The sequence below is a fragment of the Thalassophryne amazonica genome, chromosome 12 (genome assembly GCF_902500255.1).
Source record: "Thalassophryne amazonica chromosome 12, fThaAma1.1, whole genome shotgun sequence".
NCBI lineage: Eukaryota > Metazoa > Chordata > Actinopteri > Batrachoidiformes > Batrachoididae > Thalassophryne > Thalassophryne amazonica.
In genome coordinates this window covers 51,068,226-51,089,269 of record NC_047114.1, presented here as the reverse complement: position 1 = coordinate 51,089,269, position 21,044 = coordinate 51,068,226, and the positions used below count along the sequence as shown (strand labels likewise).

At 46.5% G+C, this 21,044-nt stretch overlaps 1 long non-coding RNA gene across 1 annotated transcript; it reads left to right on the top strand.

Annotated features, from left to right (window-relative positions):
• Positions 1-3,511: 3,511 nt before the first annotated feature.
• On the top strand, positions 3,512-20,639 carry LOC117522702. Its single transcript, XR_004564294.1, has 3 exons — positions 3,512-3,522; positions 19,342-19,350; positions 20,530-20,639. It is a non-coding gene; the product is annotated as an uncharacterized LOC117522702 (long non-coding RNA).
• The last annotated feature ends 405 nt before the right edge of the window (positions 20,640-21,044 follow it).

The following is a 21,044-nucleotide window of genomic DNA, read 5'->3' as shown; positions in this document are numbered from 1 at the left end:
TGGACGTGGACATGACCTGTCTCTGGCAATCAGTCTGTGAGCAGGACCAGGGTTGGGTAGGATTACTTTGAAGGAATACATGTGGATTACATGTATGTATGTACATACATTTGGATTACTTGTAATCTGATTACTTTTGGATTACATTTCAAAGTAATTCTACCCAACCTTGAGCAGGACTTATGAACATTATCAGAACTGTGAGAGAACTTGAGGAGGTGAGCGCAATGAGCTGCAGCCAGGCTGTAATGAGCATTTTTCTTTTAATAAACATGTGCTTGTTTTGTGGTATAGTTTTACTGCATTGTGTATGCAGTATAAAAAGTTTAACAACAATCCTGCGTGATTTATTGCTCGACAACAATGGAGCACAGCAGGAATCATTAATTGGCATTGGGTAATTTTATATTGTATGGGTGTGGCATCCAGTCACGTTAAGTTGCCTCAACTTGTAAGAAAACTACTTCCTTTCTGTGTCCTGTGCTCAACGCAGAAAAAATAAAAAATGTTTAATTTTTGGCGTCCGTCTCGCTTCATCCTTTGTGTCCCTCACAGTGTTGTGGCGTTAGGCTGCATCAACTCGGCATTAGGCTGCATCAACTTGGCGTCGTCATGACGCCGCAACTTGAAGCAGACCCGGTGTGAAAGGGCCTTAAGGAACTGCCTTTCACTGCTATGCTGATGACACTTAACTTTATATGCTGATAAACACAGATAATCTTGCCCACTCTTTAGGACTTTAGAGGAATTCCTGGATTCAGTGACAAAGTGGATGTCTCCCAGTTTCTTACTTTTAAATTCTGACAAGACCAAGATGATTCTGATTGGTCCTGTGAGACACAGACATCAATTTGGTCTTCTAAAGTTAACCTTGGACTCGTGTTATAGTCCATGGGCCAAGCAGGTTTTCGGTACCACTTAAGGGGAAGAAACGACACTTAGAATCCAGCCTCAGTGTATCATGGCCTACACAAAAATGTATGATAGCCATCCCAGGGTGGTAGCTGTAGCCAGGTAGGGGTCAATGAAGAATTACACAGAGGTCAAACTTTAAAAATGCTCCAATCATGTTAAACTACACTAAAAAAAAAGATACTTTGGATCAACTTAAAAAAAGATGTAATTTGTTACAGCTAATTTTTTTTTTGAGTTTTTCCACAATGTATATTTATGATTTGGTGAAGTGATTCCATCAGATTTAAACTGGAAACCACAATTTTCCATTAGACCAATGTAAATAAGTCCTTTGAATGAAGTGCACTGATGTTTCACTTTTTTCAGTTATATCACATTGCTTGTCTGATCATAACAATTCCAAAAAGGTATAGTTTGGACTATCTATGATGTAATCTATGATGGGGTAAAAACAGCAAAAATGGTGACAAAGGTCAAGTTCAGTTTGTACAGGGGTTAAAATAAATTTAAAGTTGCTCCAATTTCAGTAAGAAATGATGCAAATTAGTATTTGGGTTAATAAGGAATAGTTTGCACCATCTGTCAAGCTTTTTCATGTTACAGGGTAACATGTCACATGTCATAGAATCCAATGGATGGTGACCTTGTTTGACCTTTACTTTGGAGACAAAACATTCAACACAGTCAAAACTATTCCATTTATTAATCCTTTTATTTCAACCAATAATTTGCATCATTTTTTTTTTTTTACTGAAATTGGCGCAACTTTAACTTTTGACCGCTGTACAAACTGAAACTGATCTTTGTCACCATTTTGTTTTGCCATTTTTACCCCATAACTCCGGAACATTCTGTCATAGATAGTCCAAACTATACCTTTTTGTAATTGTTATGATCAGACAAGTAATGTGATATAGTCTTCAACATGATTGGAGCATTTTTAAAGTTTGACCTGTGTGTAATTCTTCATTGACCCCTACCTGGGTACAGCTGGGATGGCTATCATACATTTTGTGTAGGCCATGATACACTGAGGCTAAATTCTATGTGTCGTTTCTTCCCTTTAAGTGGTACCGATTAGGTCAAAATTGATGACTGGCTCATGGACTATTATTAATCACTTTGACAAAGCAAAAAATCTTGGGCTGACCTTTGAGCACATACTTTCTTTGACCTACACTTTAGAGAAATCCCTAATAATAAGGAAAGTAAAGGTTAGGATGATCAGGAACAACCCAGGAACCACCCAGGCTCAGGCCTGCCATGAACTGGAAACTGCTGAAACACCAGTGCCACTGTCCACAGTGAATTAACTTTTACATCGCCATGGACAGGTGCTGACCAAGAAAGAAGCCCCTGCTCAAAAACTGACATTTCAAGCTAGATTTAAATTTGCAGCTGCCCACACAGACAAGCCAAATGCCTTCTGGAGAAAAGTTTTATAGTCAGTTGTGACAAAAATTGAGCGATTTGACCACAATGACAAGAGGTATGTTTGTAAGCGCAAAGGTGAGTAATTCAAACCCAAGAACACTGTACCAACTGTCAAGCCAGGTGGTGGCAGCGTCATTCTCTGGGACTGTTCTGCTGCCAGTGTTACTGGTACATTGCCCAAAGTTAATGGAATAATGAAGGACGATGACCTCTGAATTCTCCAAAGTCACCTCAAATCAACAGCTGGATCATTGAAACTTGGCCACAATTGGGTTTTACAACAGGACAATGATCCCAAATACACATCAAAACTCATGAGTTGGATAAAGCAGGCCAAGGGATTGGACATGCCAGCTCCAAATTCTTCAATGTCACCTCAAATCAACAGCTAGACTGTTGAAACTTGGCCACAATTGGGTGTTCCATCAGAACAATCATCCCAAACACACATCAAAACTGGTTGTGGGTTGGATAAAGCAGGGTAACATCAAGCTTCTGGAATGGCCTTCCCAAAAGCCCCAACCTCAATCCTATTGAAAGGAAACCAATCACTTTAAATAAACTCTGCCAAGATGAGTGGTCAAATATCCAGCCAGAATTATGTACTATGCCAGAAGCTTTTTTATGGTTACTGAAAGTGTCTAATTGAGGTGCAGCTTGCTAAGGGACATTTAACAAAATATTAGTGGGCATGTATGTATATATTTGAGTCTGTATGTTTAATTTTGACCATGTGAGGGTTAGAAAAGATGCAAATTAAACTCAAACTTGGTACTTGTTGTGTGGGCCGCTGAAGAGGAGGTACTGCTGGCCCACCACCACCAGATGGCGCCCTGCTTGGAGTGCGGGCTTCAAGCACGAGAGGGCGCCGGAGCCACTGGGAGTGACAGCTGTCACTCTTCATCAGCACCAGCTGTCACTCAGCCAACTCATCACCATCTCCATAAAGGCCGGACTGCGACTCCACCTCCTCGCCGAGAAATCAGCTACCATTCAGGTAACCTTCTCTGCTGTAATCATTGTTGTCCAAAACATTGTTCTGTGTGCACCCGTGTTCCTGCGGGCTCTGTCGGAGGCTGGATTGGCGGACAGTGAGAGGACGACGTTCTTCGCCTCTCACTCCATCCAGGAAAGAGACCAACAGGAGCTGCACGGGTGAAATTGTTGCTGGAGGTGGAGGTTCTCCCTCCTAATTGTGTACAGACTGTGGGATTACTGAGTGTGTGACCTCACACTCATCAGGACTGTCTCTGTTCTCTGCCAGCAGTACCGGGTCTGACTGCTGAAGACAGCAGCCACCTGGGGCGCAGGGCTTGGCGGCTCCGGTGTTCTTCAGCTCCGTTGGCAGTGGAAGCTGTGTGGGATCCGGCTCTTCTCTCGCCAGGCGTCTTCTATCGTCGAGCCTGCCCACACGTCACCTGGTGTATGATTGACAGTCACCATATTGTTACTGTCTGTACGTCGTTGTGCAATTCACAACATTAAATTGTTACTTTTGGCTTATCCATTGTCCGTTCATTAACACCCCCTGTTGTGGGTCCGTGTCACGACACTTTCACAACAGGATTTCTCGGCCAGCATCATGGATCCCAAGGGGTGTCAACCATCGCTTGAACAGCCAATGGAAGAGCGAGGTGCACAGGCGCCAGCAGGAGGCGTGTTGGGTGAGCTGCAGCACATCTTAACCGCCTTTACCGCTCGGTTGGACTTAGTTACCGAGCAGAGCAGTGTTCTCAATCGTAGGATGGAGGCTCTCACCGCCCAGGTGGAAGCGCGTGCTCAGGGCGCTGCTGCAGCACCTCCTCCTGCTGACCGTGTGCCAGAAACAGACATTCCGCTGGTCATTCAACGAACCCCCCCACCTTCCCCTGAAGCTTACATAAGCCCTCCGGAGCCGTACGGAGGCTGTGTGGAGACGTGCGCGGACTTCTTGATGCAGTGCTCGCTCGTCTTTTCACAGCGTCCCGTCATGTACGCATCAGATGCTAGCCAGGTGGCTTATGTGATCAATTTGCTTCGAGGAGAGGCACGCGCCTGGGCTACGGCGCTTTGGGAGCAGAATTCACGGCTCCTAATGGTTTATACTGAGTTTGTGAGGGAGTTCCGACAGGTGTTCGACCCACGTGGGGAAACCCCGACAATCTGCACGAATCCCAGTCACGATCCTGAGTGGGGATCTAACCCTTCACGCCCCAGGCCTGGTGGACACGAGGTCGGAGGGGAATCTGCTGGATAGCAGATGGGCAAAGGAGGTTGGGCTCCCTCTAGTGGCCTTACCGTCACCATTGTCGGTGCGGGCGCTAGATGGCACCCTTCTTCCACTAATCACACACCAGACACAGCCAGTGACATTGGTGGTGTCTGGGAATCACAGGGAGGAGATTGTGTTTTATGTAACACCTTCTACCTCCCGAGTGATTTTGGGTTTTCCATGGGTGTTAAAACACAATCCCCGGATTGATTGGCCGTCTGGGGCTGTGGTTCAGTGGAGCGAAACCTGCCACCGGGAGTGTTTAGGATCCTCGGTTCCACCCGGTGTGACAGCTAAGGAGGAGGTTTTAGTCCCCCCCAATCTGGCGGCGGTGCCAGCCGAGTACCATGACTTTGCTGACGTCTTCAGCAAGGATCTGGCACTCACGCTGCCCCCACACCGTCCGTACGATTGAGCCATTGATTTGATACCGGGCGCTGAGTACCCGTCCAGCAGGCTGTACAACCTCTCACGTCCGGAATGCGAATCAATGGAGACCTACATCCAGGACTCGTTAGCTGCCGGGTTGATCCGGAACTCCACCTCCCCGATGGGTGCTGGTTTCTTTTTTGTGGGCAAGAAGGACGGCGGACTCCGTCCATGCATTGATTACAGAGGGCTGAACGAGATCATGGTTCGCAACCGATACCCGTTACCTCTGTTGGATTCAGTGTTCACGCCCCTGCATGGAGCCCAAATTTTCACGAAATTGGATCTTAGGAATGCTTATCACCTGGTTCGGATCCGGGAGGGAGACAAGTGGAAGACGGCATTTAACACCCCGTTAGGTCACTTTGAGTACTTGGTCATGCCGTTCGGCCTCACCAATGCGCCCGCGACGTTCCAAGCATTGGTTAATGACGTCTTGCGGGACTTCCTGCATCGGTTTGTCTTCGTATATCTAGACGATATACTCATCTTTTCTCCGGATCCTGAGACCCATGTCAAGCATGTACGTCAGGTCCTACAGCGGTTGTTGGAGAACCGGCTGTTTGTGAAGGGCGAGAAGTGTGAGTTCCACCGCACTTCTTTGTCTTTCCTGGGGTTCATAATCTCCTCCAACTCCGTCGCCCCTGATCCGGCCAAGGTTGCGGCGGTGAGAGATTGGCCCCAACCAACGAACCGTAGGAAACTACAACAGTTCCTCGGTTTTGCAAATTTCTACCGGAGGTTCATCAAGGGCTACAGTCAGGTAGTTAGCCCCCTGACAGCCCTGACCTCCACAAAAGTCCCCTTCACCTGGTCGGATCGGTGCGAAGCCGCGTTTAGGGAGTTGAAACGCCGGTTCTCGACTGCACCGGTTCTGGTGCAGCCCGATCCCAAGCGCCAGTTTGTTGTTGAAGTGGATGCCTCTGACTCAGGGATAGGAGCCGTGCTGTCCCAGAGCGGGGAGTCCGACAAGGTTCTCCATCCATGTGCCTACTTTTCCCGCAGGTTGACCCCAGCTGAACGGAACTATGGCGTCGGCAATCGGGAACTTCTTGCGGTGAAGGAGGCTCTCGAGGAGTGGAGACACCTGTTGGAGGGAGCATCGGTACCATTTACGGTTTTCACGGACCATCGGAACCTGGAGTACATCCGAACCGCGAAGCGTCTGAACCCCAGGCAAGCCCGCTGTTCTTCGGGCGTTTTGACTTCCGGATCACCTACCGCCCCGGGACAAAGAACCAACGGTCTGACGCCCTGTCCCGGGTGCATGAAGAGGAGGTCAAGACCGAGCCGTCAGACCCCCCTGACACCATCATCCCTGAGTCCACTGTCGTGGCCACCCTTACCTGGGATGTGGAGAAGACCGTCCGGGAGGCCCTGACACGGAGCCCGGACCCGGGGACAGGTCCGAAGGACAAGCTGTACGTCCCACCAGAGGCCAGGGCTGCGGTCCTTGACTTCTGTCACGGTTCCAAGCTCTCCTGTCATCCAGGGGTGCGAAGGACCGTGGCAGTGGTCCGGCAGCGCTTCTGGTGGGCATCTATGGAAGCCGACATCCAGGAATATGTCCAGGCCTGCACCACCTGTGCCAGGGGCAAAGCCGACCACCATAAGGCCCAAGGCCTCCTCCAGCCTCTGCCCGTGCCTCGTCGCCCCTGGTCTCATATTGGCCTGGACCTTGTCACGGGCCTCCCGCCGTCCCAGGGCAACACCACCATCTTAACCGGTTCTCCAAGGCGGCCCACTTCGTGGCCCTCCCGAAGCTCCCGACGGCCCAGGAGACTGCAGACCTCCTGGTCCACCACGTCGTGCGTCTGCATGGGATTCCATCAGACACTGTCTCGGATCGTGGTCCTCAGTTCTCCTCCCAGGTCTGGAGGAGTTTCTGCAGGGAACTGGGGGCCACTGTCAGTCTCTCGTCTGGGTACCACCCCCAGACGAACGGGCAGGCAGAGCGGATGAACCAGGAACTGGAGCAGGCCCTCCGCTGTGTGACCTCCGCGCACCCGACGGCCTGGAGTGACCATCTGGCCTGGATCGAGTACGCTCATAATAACCAAGTTTCATCTGCCACCGGCCTCTCCCCATCTGAGGTGTGTTTGGGGTACCAGCCCCCATTGTTTCCGCTAGTGGAGGGAGAGGTCGGGGTGCCCTCGGTCCAGGCCCATCTGAGGAAGTGCTGTCGGGTGTGGCGTACCGCCCGCTCTGCCCTGCTCAGAGCCCGGACGAGGGCTTAGGCCCATGCATACCAGCCCGGGCAGGAGGTTTGGCTATCCACAAAGGACATCCCCCTGCAGGTGGAATCCCAGAAGCTCAAGGACAGGTACATAGGACCTTTTGCCATAACCAAAGTCCTCAGTCCGGCCGCAGTGAAGCTGAAGCTACCAGCTTCACTGTGGATTCATCCAGTGTTCCATACCTCAATGATCAAACCCTACCACACGTCGACTCTCTGCACACCCGGACCGGCGCCGCCTCCTGCCCGGATCATAGATGGAGAGCCTGCCTGGACCGTGCGCAGGCTCCTGGATGTCCATCGAAAGGGCCAGGGGTTCCAGTATCTGGTGGACTGGGAGGGGTATGGACCCGAAGAATGCTCCTGGGTGAAGAGGAGCTTCATCCTGGACCCGGCCCTCCTGGCCGACTTCTACCGGCGGCACCTGGACAAGCCTGGGGGGGGGGGGTCCTGTTGTGTGGGCCGCTGAAGAGGAGGTACTGCTGGCCCACCACCACCAGATGGCGCCCTGCTTGGAGTGCGGGCTTCAAGCACGAGAGGGCACCGGAGCCACTGGGAGTGACTGCTGTCACTCTTCATCAGCACCAGCTGTCACTCAGCCAACTCATCACCATCTCCATAAAGGCCGGACTGCGACTCCACCTCCTCGCCGAGAAATCAGCTACCATTCAGGTAACCTTCTCTGCTGTAATCATTGTAGTCCAAAACATTGTTCTGTGTGCAGCCGTGTTCCTGCGGGCTCTGTCGGAGGCTGGATTGGCGGACAGTGAGAGGACGACGTTCTTTGCCTCTCACTCCATCCAGGAAAGAGACCAACAGGAGCTGCACGGGTGAAATTGTTGCTGGAGATGGAGGTTCTCCCTCCTAATTGTGTACAGACTGTGGGATTACTGAGTGTGCGACCTCACACTCATCAGGACTGTCTCTGTTCTCTGCCAGCAGTACCGGGTCTGACTGTTGAAGACAGCGGCCACCTGGGGCGCAGGGCTTGGCGGCTCCGGTGTTCCTCAGCTCCGTTGGCAGTGGAAGCTGTGTGGGATCCGGCTCTTCTCTCGCCAGGCGTCTTCTATCGTCGAGCCTGCCCACACGTCACCTGGTGTATGATTGACAGTCACCATATTGTTATTGTCTGTATGTCGTTGTGCAATTCACAACATTAAATTGTTACTTTTGGCTTATCCATTGTCCATTCATTAACGCCCCCTGTTGTGGGTCCGTGTCACAACACTTTCACAACAGTACTCATAGTAACAAATTATCTTTACATTTTAGTCTGACGATCAAATGTTGATGAGATACAGTAGATGTCTACAGCCAATATTTATGAGGTACATAGAACAATATTGGCCTACACTGGCTGGTTACAGGGTGACCCCACCACATTTTACTTTAGGGGCTTGTTACTGGTAAATTTCCCTCCACCATTTGAAGATGTGCATGATGCTCACGGAAGACAGGAAATGAACTCAGTACCAAGTTATTGTAAGCAGAATATATTTTAAACAGTAATAAATGAATGAAAACCATTATTTCAGATAAAGCTTTCAGTTCCAGAACATTAAAAAAAAAATAATAATAATAAAAAATTTCAGTTCTTTGTTTTGGTTCCTTCAGTGAGTTCAAAGGCTTTGGTCGGCAAGAAGCTGTTTTGTGAAACTAATTTTCCTGATGATGGACAATTTTAGTTTGCGAAAACTGTACAATACAATTTTTAAACATAGCATTTTTTTTTTTTAATTTGCAATGAACTGTGCTACATTTGACAAAGTATGTAAGATGACATCAATCTGTTGCATTTTGTACGGTACTTGTGTTTGCATTAAACATGGAAATGAACACACAGTGGAGTCAGAGGGATAATGTCTCTGCTGCCAATGTTGTCCGTGTCACTGGACTAATGGCGCTTTCTGGGTGGAAAATGGGTACTTTAGCAATAATGTGGAAAAACAAGAGACCAAGAGGACTGTGAATTCTGTTTCCACCAATTTGCAAGTATAAGTAGCCAAATAAAATAAAGCCTGAATTTCAGACTTTTGAAAAGGGCTGCCACCAGTTTTTTTTTCTGTGCTGAACGAATACAGAATATTTTTTTTTCAAAACTTTGACCTTTTATGAGCAGTTATACCTTTTCATGTTCACAGTAACATACAATTGCGTGGGCAGAGAGAATGTTCATTGCCTTGAGGTAACACAAATCAACACATAATGCCTGAATAAATGTCATGTGGTGTTTGAAATAAAACAGACTTTCTCCTATAAAATTGTCTCTTTGGAGATATTTGCAGACATTTTTCTGATGAGGACACACGGAAAATGAGCAGAATTATTTTTCACTGTTTCTTTCTGCATCCTCTTCCCTCCTCTAAAGACTGCTTTTTGATGTGTAATTATATTGAACAATGGGCCAAAGTCAATGGAGGATGCAACCCGTTACCATGGGAATGATTATGATGGATTTGTGGATAGACAAAGCAGGTAATTGGAAAAAGATTGATGGGTGACAGGGTGAAAAAGAGACAGAAATAGATGAAAGAAAGAGGGATAAATTACCAAAGCAGCAGTGGGGAGGAGGGGAAGCCTGGTTACTTCCGATCTTTCTGGAACTTACAATTATATAATAACACATTCTCATCTCCCATCAAGCCAATAGTCGATTGCTCTTTCTCTTCACAGTATTTCATGCTCTCTCAACTTTCCTGTGTGCTTTTTCATCCATTTTAGCTGATTTCTCTCTCCTCATGGGTTCTCTCTCCTCTTCAGATAGAAAAGTGGATCCATTGTAGGTAATTTCTCTCATTATCAGTGTATTGAGGTGCAGTAGAGTGCAGAAGTACCCCCACTGTGGAATACAGATACATCCATGCAGACAATGTCTCGAGGATATAAATATGTACTGTCTGTATTGATGTCTTTTAGGTTTTGCTTCATCTTTTCGAAGTACTGTCAGTGCGACGTGTTGGAGTTTTCAATCTCATGGCAGTTTGTGAGACTGGGTTATGAAAAGTACATTATTCTATGGGTTTGTGCCAGGGGTACGAAAATGGGCTGCTTTTTCTGACAGGGGAATAAATGAATTTCGTGTCGAGGATGTTTGGGGGTTTTAGGTAGGGTAGACACTAACATTATGGTTATGGCTAGAGTTAGGAGAAGGGGAAGATTATAAATAGCAAAAAAAAAAAAAAATCGTGTCACAAAAATCAGGCACTTTCATGACAGGGGCACAAAAAAAAAAAAAAAAAACATGAGACTGGGCTGGTTTTTCCATACATCTTGGTCCTGCAGCTCTTCTCTATTCAGACCCTATCAGGACACATGGTGGATTGGCACAGGAATCATTAGGAGACACATGCAGACTCACAGGCATGGTTGGTTGTGTTGAATAATAGGCTTTAACTAGAAATCAGGCACTGGTTTCGGTACACAGATAGTTAGAGGCAGAGTTATCAGACATGGTACAGGCTGGGTCATGGTCCATAAACCAGGCAGGGTTTGTTCACATGGTGTCGAGGAATAGAACAGGCAAAACAAAAGCAGAGTCAAAAAACAGGTGGGGTTCAGGATATGGCAAGGCAGAGGTCAGAGCACACAAACAAGGTCAGTAACTATGGAGCAAACAGGATGTGAATGAAAGGCGAGAAAGTGAACAAAGTCAACAATCGGGCAGTTAGCTGTGGAACTGTGAGGGCTTAAATAAGGGGCAGGCAAATCAAGGTGTAATGAGGTGCAGGTTGTTATGTGTCGACGCGGGTTGAGGAGCGGACCTGCGTCAGACGGAACCCAGCGCTACAAATAACCAGAAAAGCGGTTCCAAAAACAATATATTTATTTCACCCGCTGTGCTTAAAAGGTGTAAAAACAAAAATAGCGTCCCTCTGGTGGAGTGACTGTTGGTACGCTCTCCAGCGCCCGCAAGGATCAAAGCCCGGCGCTCCTGGACCCACTACCACCGCCAAACACTCCGCAGGTGGACACGACAAACTGACTCTCTGTGAAGCAAAGAAGAGGTGAGGTAAGTCAGCAGTTACAACAATATCTTTAAAAAGACACAGGCTATCAGCAACACATTCAGGTCTGTATCTTTTTAACTTTATGCAAATGAGCAGCTTCTCACAACAGGTGGAGGATCACTTATCCGCATGCCACAGCAGTGAGAAGCAAGCTGCACAATTCTCATCACAATTCAAGTATACTGTGTAACAAAACACCAAGTCACTATCAACAATTAGTCAAACACTTAATCACCTTTGATGTGTGCTGACAGCATGTGTCCTCACCCTTCCCTGCTTCACGGGCTCGATGTGTCAAACCCAGGCGCGGTCCTCAGCGTCTCACAAACGAACATCACAAGGTCGAGTTCCCGGCAGTTCTGCTTGAATCACACATGCCTTAAATGCAGAACGCCATCCAATTATCTGCTTCAGCTGAAAGTCTTTAAGGTTGCATGTGAGCACCAGTCACAGGTGCTTCACATGATGTTGATGAGGGTGAGGACTCCTCAGCCAGTACCTTCTCCACAGAAGAATCAGTTTCCATGCCACCTGAAGAGCAAAGAAAAGAAAAGAACACCAAAACATCCAGCCACACCCCCCAACACACAACAGTACCCCCCCATCAACGGGAAGCCTCCCGGCGACCGAACAGACCAGGCCCGAGAACAGCACCTCCCTCCGGGGTCCACGTCAGGAAGCAGACAGCACCACGCTCCTAAGGTCCACCACAGACAGCAGGACAGGCACCGCAGCTGGAAGGCCGGCTGGCATCAACAAAAGCCCCAAAACATTCCCCAGTATAATTCAACACACAGAAAAAACATAAAACCCACCCAAAACCTCCCCAGGGGACCGTCCCATCAAACCCTGGGAATAAAAGAAAAACTCCCAAACGCAAAAACCCAACACAGCCCCACAAACAATACAAACGTAAATGCATAAAAGAAAAACAACAAACAACCCCCCCAGAATGACCTGCAGAGCCCAACCCCCCCCAGAAGGCCTTCATCGCCAGTTCCAGGAAGGAACAGCCAGAACCATAATCCCACAAAGGTCCCCAGGTGTACATGGAGCAAACGGCGCCCCCCAGAGGACCGTACCATCAACCCCAGGAGGTACCCTCCCCACAACCCCAGAACCGGTCACACTTGGCTAGTTGGCCCCAAGCCAATTCCCCCCCAGAGGACCGTCCCATCAACCCTGGAGGTGGAACCCGGAAGGAAACAGAACAAAATCACAAATCAACCCCCGGAGGACTACCAAAAACAACCCCGGGGGGATATAAAACGACCATAAACCCTGTTACTCTCCCCGGCACCCCGAAAGACCCCAGGTCCCTCCCAGAGCCCTTCGGCGGCTCAATTTTGGCGAACGGCTCAAAATATTAAGCCAGAGAAGGGAACAGGAAAAAACTAACCCAGCTCCAACCCCAAGGCGCAGCAGAGAACCGGAAATGCGTCCGGTGCCCCAACTCGACCATACCCCAGCCTCTCGGGAGGGGTGGAACTACCGAAATGGCGATCGGCAACAGATCGGCCCACCCCTCTGACCGAGGTAAGTCTCCGCTGCACCACACCCCGGCAACACCAATGACGAACGGTACAAAGGCTCACCAAGGCTGGAGTGGAACCGGGCCCTAACCAAACCAAAAAAAAAGGCCTCTAACACCCCCCCCCCCAGCTGCAGAGGTCTTCTGAGAATGCTCAGCGTGACCAACCTGCACCACCCCACAACCCACAAGACAAACGGTCTTGGGGCAAGTGAGGTTGGGGTTAGGGATGTAGAGAAATAAAAAAAACAACAAAATAAAATGACCCAACAACCCAAACAGAAAATACCTAAAAACACATAAAAAGTTAACGATTAAGTGAGCCCAGGCATACTTCTAACCGCATAACAATCACTCCACCAGATACGCCTCTGACTCCCCATACAATTATAACCCCTATTTAAAGAAAACAAAACATTTACTCGTGCTAGATTTTTTTTTTTTTTTTTTTTTTTTAATGTGTGTTATTTTGCCTGTCCCAGAACACTTGGAGATACGTCACCATTATTTCTCTTGACGCTTACGTGTCTGGGCAATACAGGAATCTCTGCTCGTCCGAGCTGCATGGGCTCGTCAACAGGAGGAGCCAGAGGTCCCGTCGGAGGAGCCTCAGTGGGGCGAAGAAGAGGCGGCCCAGATTTGTGTCGGGGAAAGCCCCGAGACGAAAAAACCCGCTCTGATGGGCGTCCTCTCTCGCGTCCACGCTCCTTCATCGGATCATCTAGACGAATCACCAACGATATTAGCTCATCTAAATCGTTTGGCTCGTCACGGACTGCCGGCTCGTCTTTTAATGACTCATTTATCCCATCTACAAACATTCCTCGTAAAGCTGCGGCACTCCAACCTGACTGAGCAGAAACCAGAGAACATTGCATCACCGCACAAGGCTCCGGACGACAAACAATCGGTTCGGACGCCGAATCTCTGGGTGACGGAGTTATCTGCACTAGTATCGATGATGCCGCAGCAGGAAGCGGAACGGCTTGCGCTGCAAGCTCCGTAACACGGGCGTCTGTTTGTTTAATTTGGTTTGCGAGATGCTGTAATTGCTCCCATATTTTCTCCAAGTGTTCTTGAACTTTTTCGGCAAAAGGAACCGCCTCTGCCGCTGGGTCCATTATGGAATGGCTGGGGAACTACTGTTATGTGTCGACGCGGGTTGAGGAGCGGACCTGCGTCAGACGGAACCCAGCGCTACAAATAACCAGAAAAGCGGTTCCAAAAACAATATATTTATTTCACCCGCTGTGCTTAAAAGGTGTAAAAACAAAAATAGCGTCTCTCTGGTGGAGTGACTGTTGGTACGCTCTCCAGCGCCCGCAAGGATCAAAGCCCGGCGCTCCTGGACCCACTACCACCGCCAAACACTCCGCAGGTGGACACGACAAACTGACTCTCTGTGAAGCAAAGAAGAGGTGAGGTAAGTCAGCAGTTACAACAATATCTTTAAAAAGACACACGCTATCAGCAACACATTCAGGTCTGTATCTTTTTAACTTTATGCAAATGAGCAGCTTCTCACAACAGGTGGAGGATCACTTATCCGCATGCCACAGCAGTGAGAAGCAAGCTGCACAATTCTCATCACAATTCAAGTATACTGTGTAACAAAACACCAAGTCACTATCAACAATTAGTCAAACACTTAATCACCTTTGATGTGTGCTGACAGCATGTGTCCTCACCCTTCCTTGCTTCACGGGCTCGATGTGTCAAACCCAGGCGCGGTCCTCAGCGTCTCACAAACGAACATCACAAGGTCGAGTTCCCGGCAGTTCTGCTTGAATCACACATGCCTTAAATGCAGAACGCCATCCAATTATCTGCTTCAGCTGAAAGTCTTTAAGGTTGCATGTGAGCACCAGTCACAGGTGCTTCACATGATGTTGATGAGGGTGAGGACTCTTCAGCCAGTACCTTCTCCACAGAAGAATCAGTTTCCATGCCACCTGAAGAGCAAAGAAAAGAAAAGAACACCAAAACATCCAGCCACGCCCCCCAACACACAACACAGGTGTGTGGATGGTTCTGGAAAGAGGTGTGGTTTAGTGAATCATAGAGGATGAAAGAGAGGCAAGAGAGTGTGTAAGTGAAAAACAAAGTGGTGCAAAGCAAGAGGAGAAAGTGACAGAAAAACTAATGGTGTAAAATGTGAAGTGCTCCAGACAAACAATTATATGTAAACTAATAAACTAAGAAATAATGTGAATAGTCTAAAAAAGGGGGGGAAAACGAGAATACTAATAATAAACCAAAGCTAAAACTGGACTGATGCTGGGTGAGTCCTAAAAGTAAATACAATAAATAATGATTGAAATGGCAAAACAAACTATTGGTTAATGGAGAATAAATGCTAAACAAAACAGGTGGCTACAAAATAAAACAATAAGTAACTGAACTCACAGTAAACAATGACAAAAGATAAAACCAATGACCAACAAAACACAACCTGACAATAAGACACTGAAGATAAATAACTGGAGAACACATAATCACTAACAGAAGACCATAAATAACCAGATGACTGCAAAATAAATAATAACCAAAGAATGAGACCCGAGACTAAAGCATAGCACAAAGAAAAGCAATAAACAGAACCAAACTGAAGTTAATATGATAAAGAATAAACACATGAAAAGTAAAACCGGAAACCACAGAAGAAATTAAGCAATAAACTCAGACCTAGACCCCAAGCCTGGGCTGAACCTGACAGACCCTCATCATCCAAGTCTTCCTTTGGACCCACAAACCACCCCCAGTTTGACCTTTTCTCTTTTATCACTATTTTCATTGCCTGTTTCCTCACTGATTCACTATTTAGTCCTTTGTCTTCCCTCACTTGATTGTCAGAAATTCTTGTATCCTACTGAGTCTTTTTGCACCTTTTCACTTTCTGTTTGTTTTCCTGTTGTCAAGCTTTTGCTGCCAATTTGTATTTTTCAGGTGTTGCCTGCTGTCTGTTGGATTATAAAACTTGTATGAAGTTTGTGTTTTGATCTGCTGCCTGTTACTGGAATGCCTCGCTGCAAACTCCCTCAAGGACGCCGTTGCTACACAGACTGCTATACTTCTGATCATTAAACCATGCTTGCACAATGATGCCAAGCAAAGAGTATCTTACATACTCCACTGTGTGGTTCTCTGCTTTGGGGTCAACCATTACAGCATGTTCTGGCTATGTGGAACCCTACAGGGAATGATCCAGTCCATGCTGCCCTACATTACCAGGCATGCAAGCTACATAAACAGTGACATTAGACAAGTGGAATGCACCAGATGATGCTGGAACTTCAATCACATCAAGGACCTATCAAGAACCTATTGTCGACTAGCTCAAACTGCTGATTGTCCATTAGGTATACCAGCACGCAGTGCTGGAGTCCCCATCATTCCACCAAATCCCAGGCAGCAGCATGGCTGTGATTGTAGGGGTGGTATTGGGAGGCTGACATGTGGAACCTTGCCATAAGCCAGAACTCCCGCCCATTGAGAGCTGTGACAACAATCCACTCACTCACTCACTCACTCACTCACTCACTCACTCACTCACTCACTCACTCACTCATCTTCAACCGCTTAGTCCAATTAAAGATTGCGGGGCTGGAGCCTGTCCCAGCAGACATAGAGCATGAGGCGGGGTACACCCTGGACAGGATACCAGTCTGTCGAAGAGCCACACAGAGACAAACAAACACATTCACCCCTGCACACACACCGACGGACGACAATCAAAGTAAGTCATTTCTCTCATTGTGTTCCATGACCTTCAGCCCAGTTCATATCCATCAGGTGCCTCCCAGGTAACTTTCATTATAACCCATCTCCCTGTGATAGCCTTGGATTGGATGGTGGTTGAATTGGACCACTACTCTATCTGTCAAATGACAAAGACTTCCTCTGAGGCGGTGAGGAAGGTTTTTGTGCCAAGTGGCCCCCGGCCATGAAGCAGTGAGAGGCTTGCTGTTGTTGAAACAAGGGGAAGCGGAGTCCTGGTCATGCTATTTTTTCATTTAGCAACCAAAAGTGGTTGGAACACATGAAATATTTCTGGATGGACGTGCTGAGTCAATAAGGACCAGCTAGCACTATTGCATATCCCAGGTGAGGATGTGGTTTCTCTGGCTAATAATAAAATCTATGCATGTCAGACATTCCCAATGTTCCCTGGAGTAAAGTCACAATAGTGGCTTAGGCCACTATGTCGCCATTTGTCTATGAAATGATAGGGTCCTCAGTTGATGGAGAACATGATACTACCATCATTACAAGGATCAATTTAAGAAATGCTTACAATCTGGTTAGAATTAGGGAGGCAGACGAGTGGAGGGCTGCCTTCAATACCCCCAGCAGACACTATGAGTACTTTGTGGTGCCTTCTGTTTTCACCAATGCTGCAGAAGTACTGTATCAATATTCAGTATCTTGTTAATGATGTGCTCTGAGGTATGCTGATTGTCTTTGTTTTCATACACCTTGATAATATTTTATTTTGTAAAGACAAAAGGGTCTTAAATCAATCATGTCAGGCTTGTTTTCAGTGTCTCCTGGAAAACCAAGTCTTTGTTAAAAGTAAGAAATTTCATCATTCAATGAAGTTAAAGTGGCATTACAGATTTGAGTGTTGGTTCCATACCCCTGCCCCTACATGTCAGTTCATTGTTTCAGTGGAAGCCTTGAATGTGGGAGTAGGGGTGAACCTATCCAAATGCTCTCATGAGGATGTGCATTCACTTCCAAAAAGTTGTTCTCAGCAGAACAAACTATGATGTTAGTAATCAGGAGCTGCTGGCCATCAAATTGGCACTGGAGGAATGTGACACTGCCTCAATGGGATTAGTCAAGTGTTTCTGATGATATAGCTTTTCTGAATTGCTAAAATACTAAACTCCAATCCCTGAACCAAATTCATAGTGGCCTGAGCTCATTTCCTGAATCAAGCAAGTCTTTTGGCAAAACCTTAATCAGTTTTCACCTAGTTAGACACAATTTGCAGATCTAATGCAGTCTTTTTTTTTTTTTTTTTCCTCAAGACTCTAAACACATTCTCACTCCGTAAACACAGTTTTCACTGGGATGCACTTGTGATGCAGAATGGTGAGACACAGGTGTCAGACATTAAACTCAATTCCAGCACTGATGTCATCACTGACACACAATGACTCGAAGTTCTTCACACTTGTTGCTATAAGCCAGTTCAGAGGGCACAGGTGAGCTGAAGGTTGATACAAAGATGGAGGACAACCATCTGAGAGGACGACGATGAGTGTGTGTGAGAGGTGGTGGGCGAGGAGGAAGAGAAGGAGGACGAGGAAGCGTGAGACCAAAACCAAGAACAGTAATTACAGGTGAAATATGAGCATCTGTAATTGATCATGTTCTTGTGCATATCATGACAATGAGGGAAGCAGGACAGAAGATGCAACCAAATCTGAGCAGGTTCTCTGTGGCCACTACAATCTGGAGGTTCAGAGAAGAGAAGAGGTAATTTGTTTTTTGTTTTTCCTTTGTTTTGGTCAATGAAAGGTATTTCAGTGTATTACTTTGCCAATATAAAGGACATCATGTGTGTATGGGGGGGGGGTCCACTAATGTTTATGCGGTACTGCTTGTATGCTTCTACAAAGGCAAGTTCTCTTTTTGTAGAACTGCAAGACTGCCCCATGAGGGTGGAAGGACTCCTGTGTTCAACCAGCAACAAGAGGCTCTCATTGTTGACATGGTCATCCAGAATAATGCCATCAGACTGCGTGAAATACAACAGCGAGTTCTCAAAGACAAACTTTGAAGGAGTCAGCAGTGTCAGCCTTTCCACCATTGATAGTGTTCTCCAACACAACAGGGTGTGCATGAAGCAAGCGCACAGGGTACCCTTTGAGCGCAACTCAGAAAGGCTCAAAGATCAATGATTTCAGTATGTGCAAGTAAGCGTACACGCAAAATGACGCATTCAGTGCTGATTGTTTACACAATAGTACAATACTACAGTATACTACATGCTACTACTATCAAGCTGCACTTCATTGGAATGTATGTAAATCAGGAGTATACACACGCTACAGCAAAGCTTGAGCTGTTTTCAGAGAATATTTGAATTGGATTCCATGGAAAAACCACACGGCTGTACTTTTATTGATGAAGCCGGGTTCAATCTGAGTAGAAGGAGGAGTCTTATTGATTGAGAATTGGGTTTGATTTTGCAGTTAACATTTACAGTTCACTGTAATGTGCTTTCCATTTCAATTTTGTCTGTTATTTGGCCTTTGGCAGTACTGTGTTTATATAGTATTGTACCATATGCAAGTGTTGTATCGTATTGCTTGGAGTATCTACACTGCTTAGTGTGTTGTAAATTTCTGTTTGAAAACACAATGTATTTACTGTATGAATAAACTTATCATTTTCCCAGACTGTGTGCCCTGAACACTGTGTTCTCAAATATTTAATGTACAGTGTTGACTATTCAGTAGTGTTCTTAGTTTTTACTGACTGTGTGATTGAACACAGACAACATAATGCCTTAACTCTAGGCAAGCAGAGTGGCCTTGTTCTTTACAAGATTTAATTTTGCTCTTTTGTACCATCTAGGCTCCTGTATTGTTAAATCAGATGCTGTGTCCTGTTAATTTTCAGTCAGTGGCTTCCCCAAGGCTAAATCCACTATCCTACCCCCACCTGGTGTGCTCAGAAGTTCTCCAGCTTCTTTGGCGAGCCTTGGAGGGAAATTGGGTTCCCAAGGGGTGCCTGCCTCACAAGTTGTTCTTCCCAGGCGAGTTCCCTACTCATCAATACTCCAGTGAGGGCACTCCTCAAAATTAACCTGCCGTCCTGTCGTGAGTCACACGTCCTGTCGTGAGTCACACAATCAGTTTTATCAGTCAATACTTACAGTATGGTGGCCCACCTTAGTTAAAAACACCTCAGCGTTCTAAAAGTAACGTCCCTCCAGTCAGTCTCCGACAGCCACTTCCAGTCCATTGCCACCCCTGGTCCCACAAATTAAGCAAATTTTGTTAGCGGTTTGCCCCCTTTTGGGAGGACATTGTCATTCTACCATTGTCAAAATTAGAATGGTAGTAGTTATTGAGCTCTTCACTGCAATCAGGGAAGTCAGTAGTGACCAACAGTATAAGGGACACTATCTGCACAAACAAGCATGTAGAGCTGTGTGTCAGTGTAAAAGGACATTAGTAGTGGACCATAAATATGACCCTGGGGCAGCTTACACTTTACTGTATAAAATTGAGAGGTAGCGTTTTAATAGAACACACACTGCGATTGACCTGACCAGCAAGTGAGAAGTTTTTAACCAGAAATGCAACCCTGACCTCACCCCTCCAAGATTCTATTCTTTACATAAACTATAGTCTGATCAGCCATTTTAAATCCAGCACTATGGTTTGATAATGGAATGTGAATCAATTGTTTGGAGCAGATCATTCACCGATTTAATGAGTGTAGTGCCTGAGGAATAATGTGTCTGAAATGCTTAGTGTAAGGGTTTAAAAAGATAACTTTGTGACAAATATGACCATTTTACCAACTTTTTTTGGGGGGGGAGTAAAATTAGAAACAGGTCTATTCCAGTAATCTCTGATCCAGTCTCAGTAACCTCAGATAGTCATGTGAGTGACAATGGGCTACAGCGCTCATCTTGCATCCTTACATATTTTATGGCCACATTACCTTCCATTATATGATGACCATTCCAAACTACCTTTTTCAGTATTCATTCACTTTCTGCTACTTATCCAGGTCTGGATTGCAGTGGCAGCAGATTAAGCAGCTCATTCCACACTTCCCTATCCTTGGCCAAGTCCTCCAACTCTTGCTGGGGAATCCAAGACAGCTGTGAAATACAGGGTGACCCCCCCCCCCCCCCCCCAAAACCCCAGAACCCATAAAAATTGTAATAAATTCTACAATGGTCCAGCAAATTACCTGAATTTGCTGGAGTTAAACTTCAGTTTGTGTACAGTCATTCCCAAAAGTTTCAGTTATCTTGGTTGGTTTGCATAAAAGTCATGTTCTTTCAAAATTATGCTCCAAATGGTACGATTCCAAGAAAAATGTCTTTTACTTGGTTGAACAAGACATGTTGGGGAAGATGATTGGAACAACAGTCTTCCCCAACGTGTCTTGCTGAATTTATTACAATTTTTTTTCCAGGTCACCCTGTATAATGCCGCTGGTGTGTCCTGGGTTTTGTCCCACTTGGACATGACTGGAAGACCTCCGAAG